This window comes from Ranitomeya variabilis, chromosome 5, assembly GCF_051348905.1.
Source record: "Ranitomeya variabilis isolate aRanVar5 chromosome 5, aRanVar5.hap1, whole genome shotgun sequence".
Classification (NCBI taxonomy): Eukaryota; Metazoa; Chordata; class Amphibia; order Anura; family Dendrobatidae; genus Ranitomeya; species Ranitomeya variabilis.
This window is the reverse complement of record NC_135236.1, coordinates 224,949,490-224,967,490: the sequence shown is the minus strand read 5'-3', so window position 1 is coordinate 224,967,490 and position 18,001 is coordinate 224,949,490.

Genomic DNA, 18,001 nt, shown 5'->3' with positions numbered 1-18,001 from the left:
ATGATCATTTATCAAAGTCAAACATCAGAATAAAGTGACTATGACACCCTCTCGTCCCGTGTGCAAAAGTAATGGCGCCCCCGGCCCCGTGTGCAAAAGTAAGCGCGCCCCCGGCCCCGTGTGCAAAAGTAAGCGCGCCCTTGGCCCCGTGTGCAAAAGTAAGCGCGACCCCGGCCCCGTGTGCAAAAGTAATGGCGCCCCCGGCCCCGTGTGCAAAAGTAATGGCGCCCCCGGCCCCGTGTGCAAAAGTAATGGCGGCCCCGTGTGCAAAAGTAATGGCGCCCCCGGCCCCGTGTGCAAAAGTAATGGCGCCCCCGGCCCCGTGTGCAAAAGTAATGGCGCCCCCGGCCCCGTGTGCAAAAGTAATGGCGCCCCCGGCCCCGTGTGCAAAAGTAAGCGCGCCCTTGGCCCCGTGTGCAAAAGTAAGCGGGCCCCGGCCCCGTGTGCAAAAGTAAGCGCGCCCCCGGCCCCGTGTGCAAAAGTAAGCGCGCCCCCGGCCCCGTGTGCAAAAGTAAGCGCGCCCCCATCCCCGTGTGCAAAAGTAATGGCGCCCCGGCCCCGTGTGCAAAAGTAATGGCGCCCCCGGCCCCGTGTGCAAAAGTAATGGCGCCCCCGGCCCCGTGTGCAAAAGTAATGCCGGCCCCGTGTGCAAAAGTAATGGCGCCCCCGGTCCCGTGTGCAAAAGTAATGGCGCCCCCGGCCCCGTGTGCAAAAGTAATGGCGCCCCCGGCCCCGTGTGCAAAAGTAATGGCGCCCCCGGCCCCGTGTGCAAAAGTAATGGCGCCCCCGGCCCCGTGTGCAAAAGTAATGGCGCCCCCGGCCCCGTGTGCAAAAGTAATGGCGCCCCCGGCCCCGTGTGCAAAAGTAATGGCGCCCCGGGCCCCGTGTGCAAAAGTAATGGCGCCCCCGGCCCCGTGTGCAAAAGTAATGGCGCCCCCGGCCCCGTGTGCAAAAGTAATGGCGCCCCCGGCCCCGTGTGCAAAAGTAAGCGCGCCCCCGGCCCCGTGTGCAAAAGTAAGCGCGCCCCCGGCCCCGTGTGCAAAAGTAATGGCGCCCCCGTCCCCGTGTGCAAAAGTAATGGCGCCCCCGGTCCCGTGTGCAAAAGTAATGGCGCCCCCGGCCCCGTGTGCAAAAGTAATGGCGCCCCCGGCCCCGTGTGCAAAAGTAAGCGCGCCCCCGGCCCCGTGTGCAAAAGTAAGCGCGCCCTTGGCCCCGTGTGCAAAAGTAAGCGCGCCCCCGGCCCCGTGTGCAAAAGTAAGCACGCCCCCGGCCCCGTGTGCAAAAGTAAGCACGCCCCCGGCCCCTTGTGCAAAAGTAATGGCGCCCCCGGCCCCGTGTGCAAAAGTAATGTCGCCCCCGGCCCCGTGTGCAAAAGTAATGGCGCCCCCGGCCCCGTGTGCAAAAGTAATGGTGCCCCCGGCCCCGTGTGCAAAAGTAATGGTGCCCCCGGCCCCGTGTGCAAAAGTAATGGCGCCCCCGGCCCCGTGTGCAAAAGTAATGGCGCCCCCGGCCCCGTGTGCAAAAGTAATGGCGCCCCCGGCCCCGTGTGCAAAAGTAAGCGCGCCCCCGTCCCCGTGTGCAAAAGTAATGGCGCCCCCGGCCCCGTGTGCAAAAGTAATGGCGCCCCCGGCCCCGTGTGCAAAAGTAATGGCGCCCCCGGCCCCGTGTGCAAAAGTAATGGCGCCCCCCGGCCCCGTGTGCAAAAGTAATGGCGCCCCCCGGCCCCGTGTGCAAAAGTAAGCGCGCCCCCGGCCCCGTGTGCAAAAGTTAGCGCGCCCCTGGCCCCGTGTGCAAAAGTAATGGCGCCCTTGGCCCCGTGTGCAAAACTAAGCGCGCCCCCGGCCCCGTGTGCAAAAGTAAGCGCGCCCCCGGCCCCGTGTGCAAAAGTAAGTGCGCCCCGGTCCCGGGTGTGCAAAAGTAAGTGCTCCCCTGGTGTGTGAAGTGCTGCTGTAAAGCTGGCAGCGCTGTTCAAGCACCATGTATTTCCTTCAGGAAATGCCCATCTAGTTATTATTATTATTATTATTATTATTATTATCATTATTAAGAAATAGGAAAAACCCAATGTGGCTAAACAAAGATGTAAGAAGGGAAATTAACAGTAAAAAGAAAACATTTAAACTACTAAAGCAGGATGGCGCTGTTGAAGCGCTAAAAAACCATAGAGAGAAAAATACTTTATCTAGAAAACGAATTAAAGCTGTGTGGTGTAGTAACCTATTTTACAGCCAGGGGGCGCTGTGTGTGCGCTTCAGGATGCACTTGGAGGCATAATTATGATGGTGAATTAGGGACTGGCATTATTGTAAATGGCCGGTATGTGTCGCAGAGGTGCTCTGCGCTGTAAGCACAAAATTATATGGTTATTCTGGGACTTATAGTTCCACAAGTGTTTGTTGTGGTTACTTATAAGGGGGGCTTATAGGGTTAGCTGGTGAGCTGGGCGGGACTGGCTAACCACACACATCACCCACCTATGGGGGTGTTTACAGCTACATAATGTGACCAGGGTGTGGGTAACATGGTTCAGAATGTGAGTTCCTGTATAGCCTGTGTGTTGGAATGGACTGGATTCCTGGAAGCACCTGTTGAGGCTATGGACTGAATGGTCAGGGTGTTGGAATGTCCTGGGATGGACTGGATTCCTGGAAGCACACGGTGAGACCATGGACTGAGGGCCTGTGTGTTGGAAGTGCCTGGACTGGACTTCCTGAATAGCACACAGAGAGGCCGTATCTGCAGAGCCTGGGACGGCTACTGTGTTGGGGAAGCTACAGTTCCTACTGCGGGTCTGGACTATCTGAGGTTCCCTGGTCACAAAGACGATGACCTCAGTGAGGCAGCTTTCCCCTGGGAACCAGCACTGACAGGAGTCAGTGGAGCCGAGCTACTGTAAGGTAACTCCAGATAAAACGGGGGTTACGGGCAGAGACGTATCTGCCATTGGAACAGACTGTCGGTGGTTAATGTGTTCCATTGATGTATATAATGAACTGTTTGTGACACGGTTTATGAAGTTTAATAAACCGGATAGACTGTTTATGGGGAGAAACCGTGCCTGAGTGCTTTAATTCCCTTTGCCAAGCGAGTTTCCCCAACCCACTCAGGTAGCGTTATCTCACATTTGGTGCTAGACTGCAGGCAACGGTCCAGGAAACACATGTGTGGACGTGATTGCTGTAACTCGGCGGGGTTACGACATTTTCTGTGGATTGGCGGGTCCACGAAGTCTGCGGTGCGGAGCCGTGCAGAGCTTTGTGGAGAGGAGCTGCAGTTGCAGCAAGAGATTCTGCAGGAGCTGCAGTTGCCGCAGCAACAGCTTGAGATTAACTTCCGGAGGTGTTGGCGGTGTGTAACTGCAGCAGGAGCTGTGCTAGTACCAGCAGGAGCTGGTGAGGTGTCATGGGAGAACATTGGTCCAGATAGTACAAACTCTTAAAGGGCCTGTGCGGCCCAAAGAAAGTTTTTTTTGTTGTTGTGTACTGGTGCCTGAGAGTACCGTGGGGAGTCCACGGGGTGTACCCCAGGGAAGCACTGACACAGTGAAACGACAGTGCTCCACAAGGTGAAGTCAGGAAGACTGTGGTAGCCATACCAGAACATATGACCAGACAGAAGTGTGGGTCTGACCATCTCTGGGACTTGTCAGAGGTCACCAAAGGTGTGACCGTTGAAGACGGGGAAGCTTCGGGATTGGGGTCTGACACTGTTAGAAATGGGGACCACTGGTTCCAGGATGACCGATCGGGTGGTGGTGGTGACTCCCATTCAGACAGCGACGAAAGCGTAAAAGAGTGCAGTAAAGCTGACTAGGGTACAAGTGGCAAGTCTTCCTCCCGTCGCCAGAGACGTAAAAGAGGCAAAGGGGCTGAATAAATTGCACCCTCTGAGAAGATTGATAAAGAGGAGAATTCAACCGCTGTCACCCGACAACTAGAGGAGGTTTGTCAACAGCTGGCGAATGAGAAGTTGAAGGTGTCGATTATGGAACCCTGCACAGTTGGATCAGGTGCATCACCTGGAGTCTGAGCTCTCAGTAATCAAGGCTCAGCTCAGAGAGAAGAAAACACAGGAGGTCCAGGTTCTTGCCAAAGGGTTGTTTTATGAGAAGCAAAAGGTGACAAATTTACAGGCCGAGTTAAGGCATCTGAGACAAGCGGCTGAGCACAGGGTGGATGAGCTGGAGGAGGAAGTCTCTGAGCTCAGAAGTCACCTGTCAACGTGGCAAAGTGTGAATAAGGCCTTAAGGAAAGATGTGGCAGTGCTCAGAGTAACTTTAGGAGGTCTTCTATAACAGAAGAAGATGGTAGTCGCAGGCTAAGGCTAGTTTCACACTAGCGTTTATCCGGGCTGCGGAGGGATGCGGACTTCCTCCGTGAAGCCCCGCCCACTGCCACGCCTCTTCGTTCAGCTCTGCCTATGGCTGCATGCGGCGTGCGCACCCTATCTTTAACATTGGGTACGCAGGCCATGCCGCTGTATGCAGATGCCGCCACATGCATCGTTTTGACGGTGTGACGACCTGCGCCGAACGCAACATGTTGCATGTTCGTGCAGATGCCGCACCGTCAAAACGACGTATGCGGCGGCATCCGCATACAGCGACATGGCCTGTATACCCAATGTTAAAGATAGGGTGCGCACGCCACATGCAGCTGTAGGCAGAGCTGAACGAAGAGGTGCGGCAGTGGGCGGGGCTTCACGTAGGAAGTCCGCAGCCCGGTGTCAGGACTCTGGACATTTTGATTACTTTTGTGCATTACTGCCCTTTTCCAAGATGGCGTCTTTGGTCTCATGTGCACTGTGTCTTAGGCCATGTAAAGAAAAAGTGTATGCATATAAACGAATGGGATCACCAATAACAATAATATAATACAAAAAATGAGTTTTTATTGAGTACACCACACAAAAAACATTAAAAGCAATGAAAAAAATAACCCATACACACATGGGTAGAGGTTACGGGTCTACAATGGTTATCATAGGTAAATACCAGATGGAACACTATCAAGCCAATTATAACAAACAGTACAATCAAATCATAGTTCCGTTTTGTCAGGTGTAAACATGCTGTTATTCCACGGGATACAACCATACAATATTATAGTGGTGTAAATATCAGTACAAAGGGCAATAGTACATAGGCTACAGAAGGGTATCTAAGCTATGGATCTGCCACACAACACAATATACAAGGCTTCCGCTATAGATACCTATAATCTTACCTAGCCTGACCACAGGATAACCCCTGACAAGTTGGCATGCTGAATAAATAAAATATGATAAAGTATGTGCAGTGTGTCTTCCTACTATAAAACTCCACCCCAGCCTTCAGTCTGTGCTAGAGTATTTTGCCTTGCATCCAGCTCCTGACAACTCCCTGACTTTGCACCTGCACCTGCTCCTGTGAACCTGTGTGGAGATCCTGCTGCTCAGCTCTGAGTTTCTGCTGCATACATCGGTTTCCAGTAATCCTCCATCTGGCTGCTTGTGTTTGTTTCCATCTACATTTGCTGGACATGTAAGCTGTTGCTGCTCTGCTTAAATCTGAGACTTTTACCCAGGTCTCCCTGGTTGTGCTAAGATATTATTTGAACTGCTTTATAAGCATATCTATCTGTCTTTGGGCTACCAAGGACTTATTCGTGTCAAATATCCTCAAGAATAATTGTGCTTCATAGACTTTCTGCGTGATTGCATTTTCCTCTGAAGTTTCCTAGACTGTTAAGCTGCGTTTAATATTTACTCCAAGTGTTGTGGACTTGAGTTTCTCTCTGCACCTGTTTGAATCACCGTGTGATAATATAGACTTTACCACTTATAAAACTGTGTCCTGTAGTTGTCTTGTTCCATGCAAAGAGTCTCCTGAGTTATCCCTTATAATCATTAAAGGATACTCTAGCCTCAAAAGTGGAGACTGCTGGAACAATGAATGCAGAAAGCAGACTAGAGCAGGTGTTCTCCATAATTAGATCACTGCAGAAAAATGTGGAAGGTCTGCAAAAGAAGTTTGGAAGCTTTGAACACAATCAACAAGTGTTTGGACAAACTTTGCAGGACTTAACCCCTTAATGACAGCTAATACCTCTTTTAACTGACCTGAGATATAAGAGAATATCCTCCCCATACAGGTGACAATCCAGCAGCTGTCGGCTGTACACTATAGCTGACAATTTGCTCTATCAGCCATGATCTGTGTTTGCACCATCCAAATCTGTTTAACCCCTTAGATGCTGCTGTCAGTAGTGAATACATCATTATAAATGGTTAACAGAGTGTGAGGGCTTCCACTTTATCCAAATTGGTGCCCTCAGATCATGATTGTGTGGTCCTGATGTTTGCCATGTCATGACCAAATAGCTGCCTTAGAGTCTGACTGCTGTAGTAATCTGTTCAGAAGTTAGAGGCATTTAGGTGGTAAAAATAGACATTTTCATTTCTGTCATGCCACTTTGCATTAATTCCTGTAAAGCACCTGAATGGTTAACAAACTAACTGACTGCAGTTTTCAATATGTCAGGGGGTACTGTTTTTTAAATGGTATCACTTTTGGGGTTTTTCTAATATATAGGACCCCTAAAGTCACTTCAAACATGGATAAGTCCTTAAAAAAAGAAATTGTGTAAATTTCCTTGAAAATATGGAAAATTGATGCTACACTTTTAACCCCTTAACGACCGCCGATACGCCTTTTAACGGCGGCCGCTAAGGGTACTTAAACCACAGCTGTGGAAAAAGTGAATAGCGCCCCCCAGAGTCGGATTTTCTCTGGGGTCTCGGTTGCCGAGGGTAGCCGAGACCCCAGAGAACATGATTCGGGGGGTTTTTACCGACCCCCGAGTTGCGATCGCCGGTAATTAACCGTTTACCGGCGGTCGCAACAAAAACAAACAAACCGCGATTTGCCTTTTAATTTCTCTGTCCTCCGATGTGATCGCACATCGGAGGACAGAGAAATAGTGTCCCCGATGGCCCCCAATAGCCCCCCAATACTCACCTATCTCCCCCGGTGCTCCTCGTGGCTCCCGATCGGCGCCGCCATCTTTTTTCCGGGAAAAAATGGCGGGCGCACGCGCAGTGCGCCCGCCGCCCGGCACCCGGAAGATCTTTGGGGTCTCGGCTGCCGGGGGTAGCCGAGACCCCAAGAACATGATCGGGGTCGGTTTGCACCGACCCCTGTTTTGCGATCGCCGGTAATTAACAGTTAACCGGCGACCGCAAAAAAAAAAAAAAGCGATCTTTAATTCTCTGTCCTCTGATGTGATCGCACATCAGAGGACAGAGAAATAGGGGGATTCAGGGACCCTAACATACTCACCCGGTGTCCCTGGGTCCTCTTCTGTCTTCTCCTGCCGGCAGGAGAAACGAGTTGGGGCTAAAATTAGGGTTAGGGTTAGGGTTGGGGCTAAATTTAGGGTTAGGGTTGGGGCTAAATTTAGGGTTAGGGCTAGGGTTAGGGTTGGGGCTAAATTTAGGGTTAGGGCTAGGGTTAGGGTTAGGCTACTTTCACACTAGCGTTTTTTGGCTTCCGTCGCAATGCGTCGTTAGAGAAAAAATGCATCCTGCAAAAGTGCTTGCAGGATGCGTTTTTTCTCCATTGGCTTGCATTAGCGACGCATTGCGACGGATTGCCACACGTCGCATCCGTCGTGCGACGGATGCGTCGTGCTTTGGCGGACCGTCGGCACAAAAAAAGCTACATGTAACTTTTTTGTGCGACGTGTCCGCCATTTCCGACCGCGCATGCGCGGCCGGAACTCCGCCCCCGCCTCCCCGCACCTCACAATGGGGCAGCGGATGCGTTGAAAAAACAGCATCCGCTGCACCCGTTGTGCGGCGCTTACAACGCTAGCGTCGGTACGTCGGCCCGACACACTGCGATGGGCCGAGTACGACGCTAGTGTGAAAGTAGCCTTAGGCTTCTTTCACACTTGCGTCGGTACGGGGCGGTCGCAATGCGTCGGCCCGACGTACCGACGCACGTTGTGAAAATTGTGCACAACGTGGGCAGCGGATGCAGTTTTTCAACGCATCCGCTGCCCAGTCTATGTCCTGGGGAGGAGGGGGCAGAGTTACGGCCACGCATGCGCGGAAATGGCGGACGCGACGTACAAAAAAAAGGTTACATTGAACTTTTTTTGTGACGACGGGGGCTAAAGTTATGGTTAGGGTTGGGGCTAAAGTTAGGGTTAGGGTTGGGGCTAAAGTTAGGGTTAGAGTTGGAATTAGGGTTAGGGTTTGGATTAGGGTTGGGATTAGGGTTACGTTTGGGATTAGGGTTGGGATTAGGGTTACGTTTGGGATTAGGGTTTGGGTTAGGGTTGGGATTAGGGTTAGGGGTGTGTTGGATTTAGGGTTTTGATTAGGGTTATGGTCAGGGTTGAGATTAGGGCTGTTTTGGGGTTAGGGTTGTGATTATCGTTAGGGTTGTGATTAGGATTATGGATCGGGTTGAGATTAGGGTTAGGGGTGTGTTGGAGTTAGGGTTGGAGTTATAATTTGGGGGTTTCCACTGTTTAGGTACATCAGGGGGTCTCCAAACACGACAGCCAATTTTGCACTAAAAAAGTCAAATGGTGCTCCCTCCCTTCTGAGCTCTGCCATGCGCCCAAACAGTGGTTTACCCCCATATATGGGGCATCAGCGTACTCGGGATAAATTGGACAACAACTTTTGGGGTCCAATTTCTCCTGTTACCCTTGTGAAAATAAAAACTTGGGGGCTAAAAATCTTTTTTGTGGGAAAAAATAATATTTTTTTATTTTCACTACTCTGCATTATAAACTTCCAGTGAAGCACTTGAGCATTCAAAGTTCTCACCACATATCTAGATAAGTTCCTTAGGGGGTCTAGTTTCCAAAATTTGGTCACTTGTGGGGGTTTCTACTGTTTAGGTACATCAAGGGCTCTGCAAACGCAACATAACACCCACAGACAATTCTATCAAAGTCTGAATTCCAAAATGGCGCTCCTTCTCTTCCGAGCTCTGCCGTGTGCCAAAACAGTGGTTTACCCCCACATATGAAGTACCAGAATACTCAGGACAAATTGGAGAACAAATATTGGCATCCAATTTCTCTTGTTACCCTTGTGAAAATAAAAACTTGGGGGCTAAAAAATCTTTTTTGTGGAAAAAAAAATATTTTCTATTTTCACTACTCTGCATTATAAACGTCTGTGAAGCACTTGGGCATTCAAAGTTCTCACCACATATCTAGATAAGTTCCGTGGGGGGTCTAGTTTTCAAAATGGGGTCACTTGTGGGGGGTTTCTACTGTTTAGGTACATCAGTGGCTCTGCAAACGCAACATAACGCCCGCAGACCATTCTATCAAAGCCTGCATTTCAAAATGGCGCTCCTTCCCTTCCGAGCTCTGCCGTGCGCCCAAACAGTGGTTTACCCCCACATATGGGGTACCAGCATACTCAGGACAAATTGGACAACAACTTTTGGGGTCCAAATTCTCTTGTTACCCTTGTGAAAATAAAAATTTGGGGGCTAAAATAATCTTTTTTGTGGGGAAAAAAATATTTTTTATTTTCACTACTCTGCATTATAAACTTCTGTGAAGCACTTGGGCAATCAAAGTTCTCACCACATACCTAGATAAGTTCCTTGGGGGGTCTATTTTCCAAAATGGGGTCACTTGTTGGGGGTTTCTACTGTTTAGGTACATTAGGGGTCTGCAAACGCAACATAACGCCTGCAGACAATTCTATCAAAGTCTGCATTCCAAAATGGCGTCCTTCCCTTCCGAGCTCTGCCGTGCGCCCAAACAGTGGTTTACCCCCACATATGGGGTACCAGAATACTCAGGACAAATTGGACAACAACTTTTGGGGTCCAATTTCTCTTGTTACCCTTGTGAAAATAAAAACTTGGGGGCTAAAAAATCTTTATTGTTAAAAAATATATATTTTTTATTTTCACGACTCTGCATTATAAACTTCAGTGATGCACTTGGGCATTCAAAGTTCTCACTACACATCTAGATAAGTTCCATGGGGGGTCTAGTTTCCAAAATGGGGTCACTTTTGGGGGGTTTCTACTGATTAGGCACATCAGGGGCTCTCCAAACGCGACATGGCGTCCGATCTCAATTCCAGTCAATTTTGCATTGAAAAGTCAAATGGCGCTCCTTTGCTTCCGAGCTCAGCCATGCGCCCAAACAGTGGTTTACCCCCACATATGGGGTGTCGGCGTACTCAAGACAAATTGTACAACAACTTCTGGGGTCAATTTTCTCCTGTTACCCTTGGTAAAATAAAAATTTGGAGGCAAAAAGATCATTTTTGTGGAAAAAATGCGATTTTTTTATTTTCACGGCTCTACGTTATAAACTTCTGTGAAGCACCTGGGGGTTTAAAGTGCTCACCACACATCTAGATAAGTTCCTTAAGGGGTCTAGTTTCCAAAATGGTGTCATATGTGGGGGGTCTCCACTGTTTAGGCACATCAGCGGCTCTCCAAACGTGACATGGCATCCGATCTCAATTCCAGCCAATTCTACATTGAAAAAGTAAAACGACACTCCTTCTCTTCCAAGCTCTGCGGTGCGCCCAAACAGTGGTTTACCCCCACATATGGGGTATCGACGTACTCAGGAGAAATTGCACAACAACTTTTGTGGTCTAATTTCTCCTGTTACCCTTGTGAAAATAAAAATTTTGGGGCAAAAAGATCATTTTTGTAGAAAAAATGAGATTTTTTATTTTCACGGCTCTACGTTATAAACTTCTGTGAAGCACTTGGGGGTTCAAAGTGCTCACCACACATCTAGATAAGTTCCTTAAGGGGTCTAGTTTCCAAAATGGTATCACTTGTGGGGGGTTTCCACTGTTTAGGCACATCAGGGGCTCTCCAAACGCGACATGGCATCCGATCTCAATTCCAGCCAATTCTGCATTGAAAAAGTCAAACGGTGCTCCTTCACTTCCAAGCTCTGCGGTGCGCCCAAACAGTGGTTTACCTCCACATATGGGGTATCGACGTACTCAGGAGAAATTGCACAACAACTTTTGTGGTCTAATTTCTCCTGTTACCCTTGTGAAAATAAGAATTAGTGGGCGAAAAAATTATTTTTGTGAAAACAAATGCGATTTTTTATTTTCACGGCTCTACGTTATAAACTTCTGTGAAGCACTTGGGGGTTCAAAGTGCTCACCACACATCTAGATAAGTTCCTTAAGGGGTCTAGTTTCCAAAATGGTGTCACTTGTGGGGGGTTTCTACTGTTTAGGCACATTAGGGGCTCTCCAAACGCGACATGGGGTCCGATCTCAATTCCAGCCAATTCTGCATTGAAACAGTCAAACGGTGCTCCTTCACTTCCAAGCTCTGCGGTGCGCCCAAACAGTGGTTTACCTCCACATATGGGGTATCGGCGTACTCAGGAAAAATTGCACAACAAAATTTGTGGTTAAATTTCTATTTTTACACTTGTGAAAATTAAAACAAATGGTTCTGAAGTAAATTGTTTGCAAAAAAAAGTTAAATGTTCATTTTTTTCTTCCACATTGTTTTAGTTCCTGTGAAGTACGTAAAGGGTTAATAAACTTCTTGAATGTGGTTTTGAGCAGCTTGAGGGGTGCAGTTTTTAGAATGGTGTCACACTTGGTTATTTTCTATCATATAGACCCCTCAAAATCACTTCAAAGGTGATGTGGTCCCTAAAAAAAACATGGTGTTGTAAAAATGAGAAATTGCTGGTCAACTTTTAACCCTTATAACTCCCTAACAAAAAAAAAAATTGTTTCCAAAATTGTGCTGATGTAAAGTAGACATGTGAGAAATGTTATTTATTAACTATTTTTTGTGACATATCTCTCTGATTTAAGGGCATAAAAATACAAAGTTTGAAAATTGCAAAATTTTAAAAATTTTCGCCATATTTCCATTTTTTTCATAAATAATCGCAAGTAATATCGAAGAAATGTTACCACTAACTTGAAGTACAACATGTCACGAAAAAACAATCTCAGAATCATCGGGATCCGATAAAGCGTTCCAGAGTTATAACCTCTTAAAGTGACACTGGTCAGAATTGTAAAAATTGGCTCGGTCATTAAGTACCAAATTGGCTCTGTCACTAAGGGGTTAAACCTCATAAAATGCTAACAAAACAAAATAACATTTTACATATATAAAGCCGACATGTGGGAAATGTTATTTATTAATGGTTTGCTGTGGTATGACCATCTGGATTAAAGAGATAAAAATTCAAATTTAGAAAAGAGCAAATTTTTTAAAATTTTACAAAAAATTTTGATACTTTTTATAAATAAACACAAAACATATTGACCTAGATTTACCATTATCATAAAGTATAATGTGTCATGAAAAAACGGTCTCAAAATCACTGGGATTTGTTGAAGCGTTGCAGAGTTATTACCACATAAAGTGACACTGGTCAGATTTCAAAAATTTGGCTCAGTCACTAAAGGGGTTAAGCACCCGCATGGCAGCCCAGGAAAACAAACTTGCTGGCATAGAGTCCCAGTATGGACAGGCTTTTCAGGACATAAGCACGCAAATGGCTGCACAAGCGACTTTACCATCTGGGCAACCGCCACCAGGTAGCCCACCTAAGTTGCCCCCATTCAGATTTAATGGTGATCACGACAAATTTTGTGGCTTTGTGAATCAATTATGCTATATTTTGATGTGCATGCTGACCGTCTTCCTAATGATAGATCCAAAGTATTGTGTGTAATAATGCTGCTGACCGCACGAGCGCTCGCCTGGGCGAATCCGATGATTGAGTCTCGTGACCCGCGGTTAAATAATTTGGACAATTTTTTGGCCGCTATGGCATTAATGTTTGATGACCCTAATCGCCGTGCAACCGCTGAATCTGCTTTATTGTCTTTACGCCAGGCTAAATGTTCTGTTATTGAGTATGCTACTGAATTCAGGAGATTAGCGGTGGATACTAATTGGGACAGTTATGCACAATTACCTGTTTTTAAAAGGGGTCTGTCTAGCATTGTAAAGGATGAATTAGCTCGCTCTGAATCACCACAAGAGCTAGAGGCATTTATACAGCATTGTGTGCAAAATTGACATTCGCCTTACTGAGCGTAGGCAGGAGAAGTTTGCTGCATATAACCATATTTCTAACTTTTCCCTTCCTTCCAAAGAGCCTGCAGGTAAAACATCTCGAGAGGTAGAGGAGGTGCCAATGCAAATTGATTCTGTTAAGAGGCGCAAGAGTAATGAGCGCCGGGAGCATCGCCTTCGAGAAAGTCTATGTTTCTACTGCGTCCAGTCTGACCACTTTCTAATCAACTGTCCCAAGTGTCCCAAGCGGCCTAACAAGGTGCTAGCAGCAGTAGGGGAGTATGACAACTATGATGATGAATCTGACATCTCTGAATGTAGCCTGCCTTTAAACGCTGTATTCCATTCACTTTCTATGACTTCACCAGCCAAGGAGCTAAATGAAAAGAACTCTCACTGTTCTCTCCCAATTAAGATCTTGTGTACAGGACAGTGGATTTCCAGTGCAGCTATGATTGACTCTGGTGCAGGTGGCAATTTCATGGATATCGCATTTGCCAAGGAACATGGTATTGAAATTCAGCAGAGCCTCTCCAATTACCATGGAAACAGTGGATGGGTCACCTTTAATCTCCGGGCCTGTGGATCAGGAGACCTATTGTGAATTCCGTTCTCGGGCTCCCTCCTGTGGTCATGACTGGTACTGTGTGAGTTCTGTTCTTGGGCTCCCTCTGGTGGCTTTGAGCTATACGGCTGGGCTCAGCTGCCTCGTTTTCTGCTAGTCTGGCTCCTATTTAACTCCACCTGGACCTTTACTTGTTGCCTGCTGTCGTATTCAGTACTGGTTCAGATCTCTCTTGGACTTCCCTTGTGACCTGTCTCCTCTGGAGAAGCTAAGTTTTTCTAGTTCATGTTTTCTCATTATTTCCTTGAAAATGTTTCTCAGTATATGAGTTCAGTCCAGCTTGCTTATATGTGATTTCTTCGCTCGCTGGAAGCTCTGGGGTGCGGAGTTGCGCCCCTCACATCGTGAGTCGGAGTGGGGTTTTTTTGCATTCTCTGCGTGGATAATTTTGATAGTATTTTATACTGACCGCACAGAATCCTTGCTATCTTCAGTCTATTTAGAGTTAGTGGGCCTCATTTGCTAAATCCTGTTTTCATTCCTACGTCTGTGTTTTCCCCTTAACTCACCGTTATTATTTGTGGGGGGCTGTCTAAAACTTTGTGGTATTTCTCTGAGGCAAGTGAGGCTTTGCTTTCTCTCTAGGGGTAGCTAGTTTCTCAGGCTGTGAAGAGGCGTCTAGGTTTTCAGGTACGCTCCACGGCTGCCTATAGTGTGTGTCGATAGATCAGCGTTGCGGTCAGTATAGTTCCCACATTCCCAGAGCTTGTCTTTATTTGGTTTACTTAGCAGGTCAGTTTTGTGGTCCTTGCCACCAGGATCATAACAGTACAGCAGGCCAATAAAGTGTTAATGCATCGCAGAAGAGGGATAAGAGAAGTCCTGAGTTCATTTTTTTTTCTCCTTTGCAGTTTGTCTAGCTTCTCTCCTCCCCTTAATCTCTGGGTGGTTCAGAATTCAGCTGCAGATATGGACGTTCAGAGTCTGTCCTCTAGTGTGGATCATCTCACTGCAAGGGTGCAAAGCATTCAGGATTATGTAATTCATAGTCCTATGTCAGAGCCTAAGATACCAATTCCTGAGTGTTTCTCTGGAGATAGATCTAGGTTTTTGAACTTCAAAAATAATTGCAAATTATTCCTTTCTCTGAGACCTCGTTCCTCTGGTGACCCTGTTCAGCAAGTTAAAATTATTATTTCTTTGTTGGGTGGTGACCCTCAAGATTGGGCATTCTCCCTGACGCCAGGAGATCCTGCATTGCTAAATGTGGATGCGTTTTTTCTGGCGCTTGGATTGCTTTATGAGGAACCTAATCTAGTAGACCAGGCAGAAAAGGTTTTGCTGGCTCTCTCTCAGGGTCTGGATGAAGCAGAGATTTACTGTCAGAAGTTTAGGAAATGGTCTGTGCTCACTCAGTGGAATGAGTGTGCCCTGGCAGCGATTTTCAGAAAGGGTCTTTCTGAAGCCATTAAGGATGTTATGGTGGGGTTCCCCACGCCTGCGGGTCTGAATGAGTCAATGTCTTTGGCCATTCAGATTGATCGGCGTTTGCGGGAGCGCAAACCTGTGCACCATCTGGCGGTATTTTCTGGGCAGAAGCCTGAGTCTATGCAATGTGACAGGAATCTGACCAGAATTGAAAGGCAAAATCACAGACGTCAGAATGGGTTGTGCTTTTACTGTGGTGATTCTGCTCATGTTATCTCAGATTGTTCTAAGCGCACAAATAGGTTCGCTAAATCTGTCACCATTGGTACTGTACAGCCTAAATTCATTTTGTCTGTTACTTTGATTTGCTCCCTGTCATCCTACTCAGTTATGGCTTTTGTGGATTCAGGCGCTGCCCTAAATTTGATGGATTTGTCATTTGCCAGGCGCTGTGGTTTTATCTTGGAGCCTTTGCAATTTCCTATTCCACTGAAGGGAATTGATGCTACGCCATTGGCCAAGAATAAGCTTCAGTACTGGACTCAAGTGACTATGTGTATGACTCCTGCACATCAGGAGGAGATTCGCTTCCTTGTGTTACATAATTTGCATGACGTTGTCGTGTTGGGTCTGCCATGGCTGCAGGCTCATAATCCAGTCCTGGATTGGAAAGCTATGTCTGTGTCAAGTTGGAGAGAAGGGTCTGCTACATCCTTGTGCTTTTTTTCCCCGTAGACTAACCTCAGCAGAGAAGAATTACGATGTGGGAGACAAGGAATTGCTGGCTATTATTGCGGCTTTCAAGGAATGGAGGCATCATCTGCAAGGAGCTGCACAACAGATCGTAGTGCTTACTGACCATCGCAATTTAGAGTTCCTCAGATCCGCTAGATGTCTTTCTCCTCGTCAGGCTCGTTGGAATTTATTTTTAAATCAATTTAATTTTGTTATCTCATATCGTCCAGGTTCTCGTAATGGGAAGGCTGATGCTTTATCCCGAATCCATGCTGCGGATTCCGTACCTGGAGCCCCGTCCAAGACCATTCTATCTGATGCCAATTTCATCGGAGTTATCCACGATCAGGACTTGTGGAAGAAGTGCAGGGAGGCTTATGACGGTGATGTATTTCTGGCCAACCCACCTGTGGATATTAATCTTGTCTTTAAGGGTGGAATGTGGTTCAGAGATCGACGTATCTACGGCCCTGAGGGCGTCCGTCTGCAGATCGTCAAGTTGGTACATGACTCCAAGTTGGCTGGTCACAGGGGGGTACAGAAGACACAAGAGTTCCTAAGCCGATTTTTCTGGTGGCCAACTTGCCTGAAGGATACTAAGGACTATGTTCTCTCTTGCGAGGTATGTGCTCGTTACAAGACTCCTCGTGTGGCACCTGCGGGTCTCCTGCAACCATTACCTGTTCCGTCCCGACCTAGGGGATCTATATCAATGGACTTTATTGTGGAGCTGCCTACATCGGGGGGCATGAATACGATCATGGTAGTAGCTGATCGCCTGACTAAAGCTGCTCATTTTGTTCCATGCACCGGCATCCCCTCAGCTAAGGACACAGTGAACTTGGTTATTCAGAATGTCTTCCGGCTGCATGGGGTCCCGGATGAGATCATCTCTGACCGTGGAGTACAGTTCACTTCAAGATTCTGGAAGGGGTTTTGCTCTGCATTCAATATTAATGTCTGTCTCTCTTCCGCTTACCATCCCCAGACAAATGGTCAGACTGAGCGTACCAACCAGACGTTGGAACAATATCTAAGATGCTATGTTAGCCATCTCCAAGATGATTGGTTGGAATTACTGCCGTTAGCCGAATTTTCATACAATAATTCCCGGAGCGCCTCCACTAAGTTCACTCCTTTCTTTGCCAATCTGGGTTATCATCCATGTATCTTACCTAGGTCTCCGATTAATTCTCCGGTTCCAGCAGTTGAGGAAAGGCTGACTGCGATGAGGCAAAATCTGGAGGTTCTGAAGGAATCCCTGACCACAGCTCAAGAACGTTATAACAGATCGGCTGATAGATTCCGTAAACCTGCACCCGTGTTCAAGGTAGGAGATTCCGTGTGGTTATCAACTAAGAATCTGAAGTTAAACGTTCCTTCACAAAAACTTGGACAGAAATTCATTGGCCCTTTCAAGATCAACGGTATTGTGAGCTCTGTGGCCTGCCGGCTGAAGCTGCCTAGGACTATGAAGGTACACCCAGTTTTTCATGTATCTTTACTAAAGCCTGTATCTCCTAATACCTTCCAGGGACGTGTTGTGCCACCTCCACAGCCTGTGGTGATTGATGGGCAAGAACAATTTGTGGTGGAGGAAATTATTGATTCCAGGATTTGCAGGAATCGGCTCCAATATCTTATAAGATGGCAGGGATATCCCCCTGAGGGAGACTCTTGGGAACCTGTGGAAAACATCAATGCCAAACAGAAGATCTCTTGTTTTCATCAAAGATTCCCTGAGAAACTAGGTCCAGGATCGTCCTGAGGCCGCTTCTAAGGAGGGAGTAATGTCAGGACTCTGAACATTTTGATTACCTTTTGTGCATTATTGCCCTTTTCCAAGATGGCATCTTTGGTCTCATGTGCACTGTGTCTTCCTGCTATAAAACTCCACCCCAGCCTTCAGTCTGTGCTAGAGTATTCTACCTTGCATCCAGCTCCTGACGACTCCCTGGCTTTGCACCTGCAACCTGCACCTGCTCCTGTGAACTTGTGTGGAGATCCTGCTACTCAGCTCTGAGTTTCTGCTGCATACATCGGTTTCCAGTAATCCTCCATCTGGCTGCTTGTGTTTGTTTCCATCTGCATTTGCTGGACATGTAAGCTGTTGCTGCTCTGCTTAAACCTGAGACTTTTACCCAGGCCTCCCTGGTTGTGCTAAGATATTATTTGAACTGCTTTATAAGCATATCTATCTGTGTTTGCGCTAC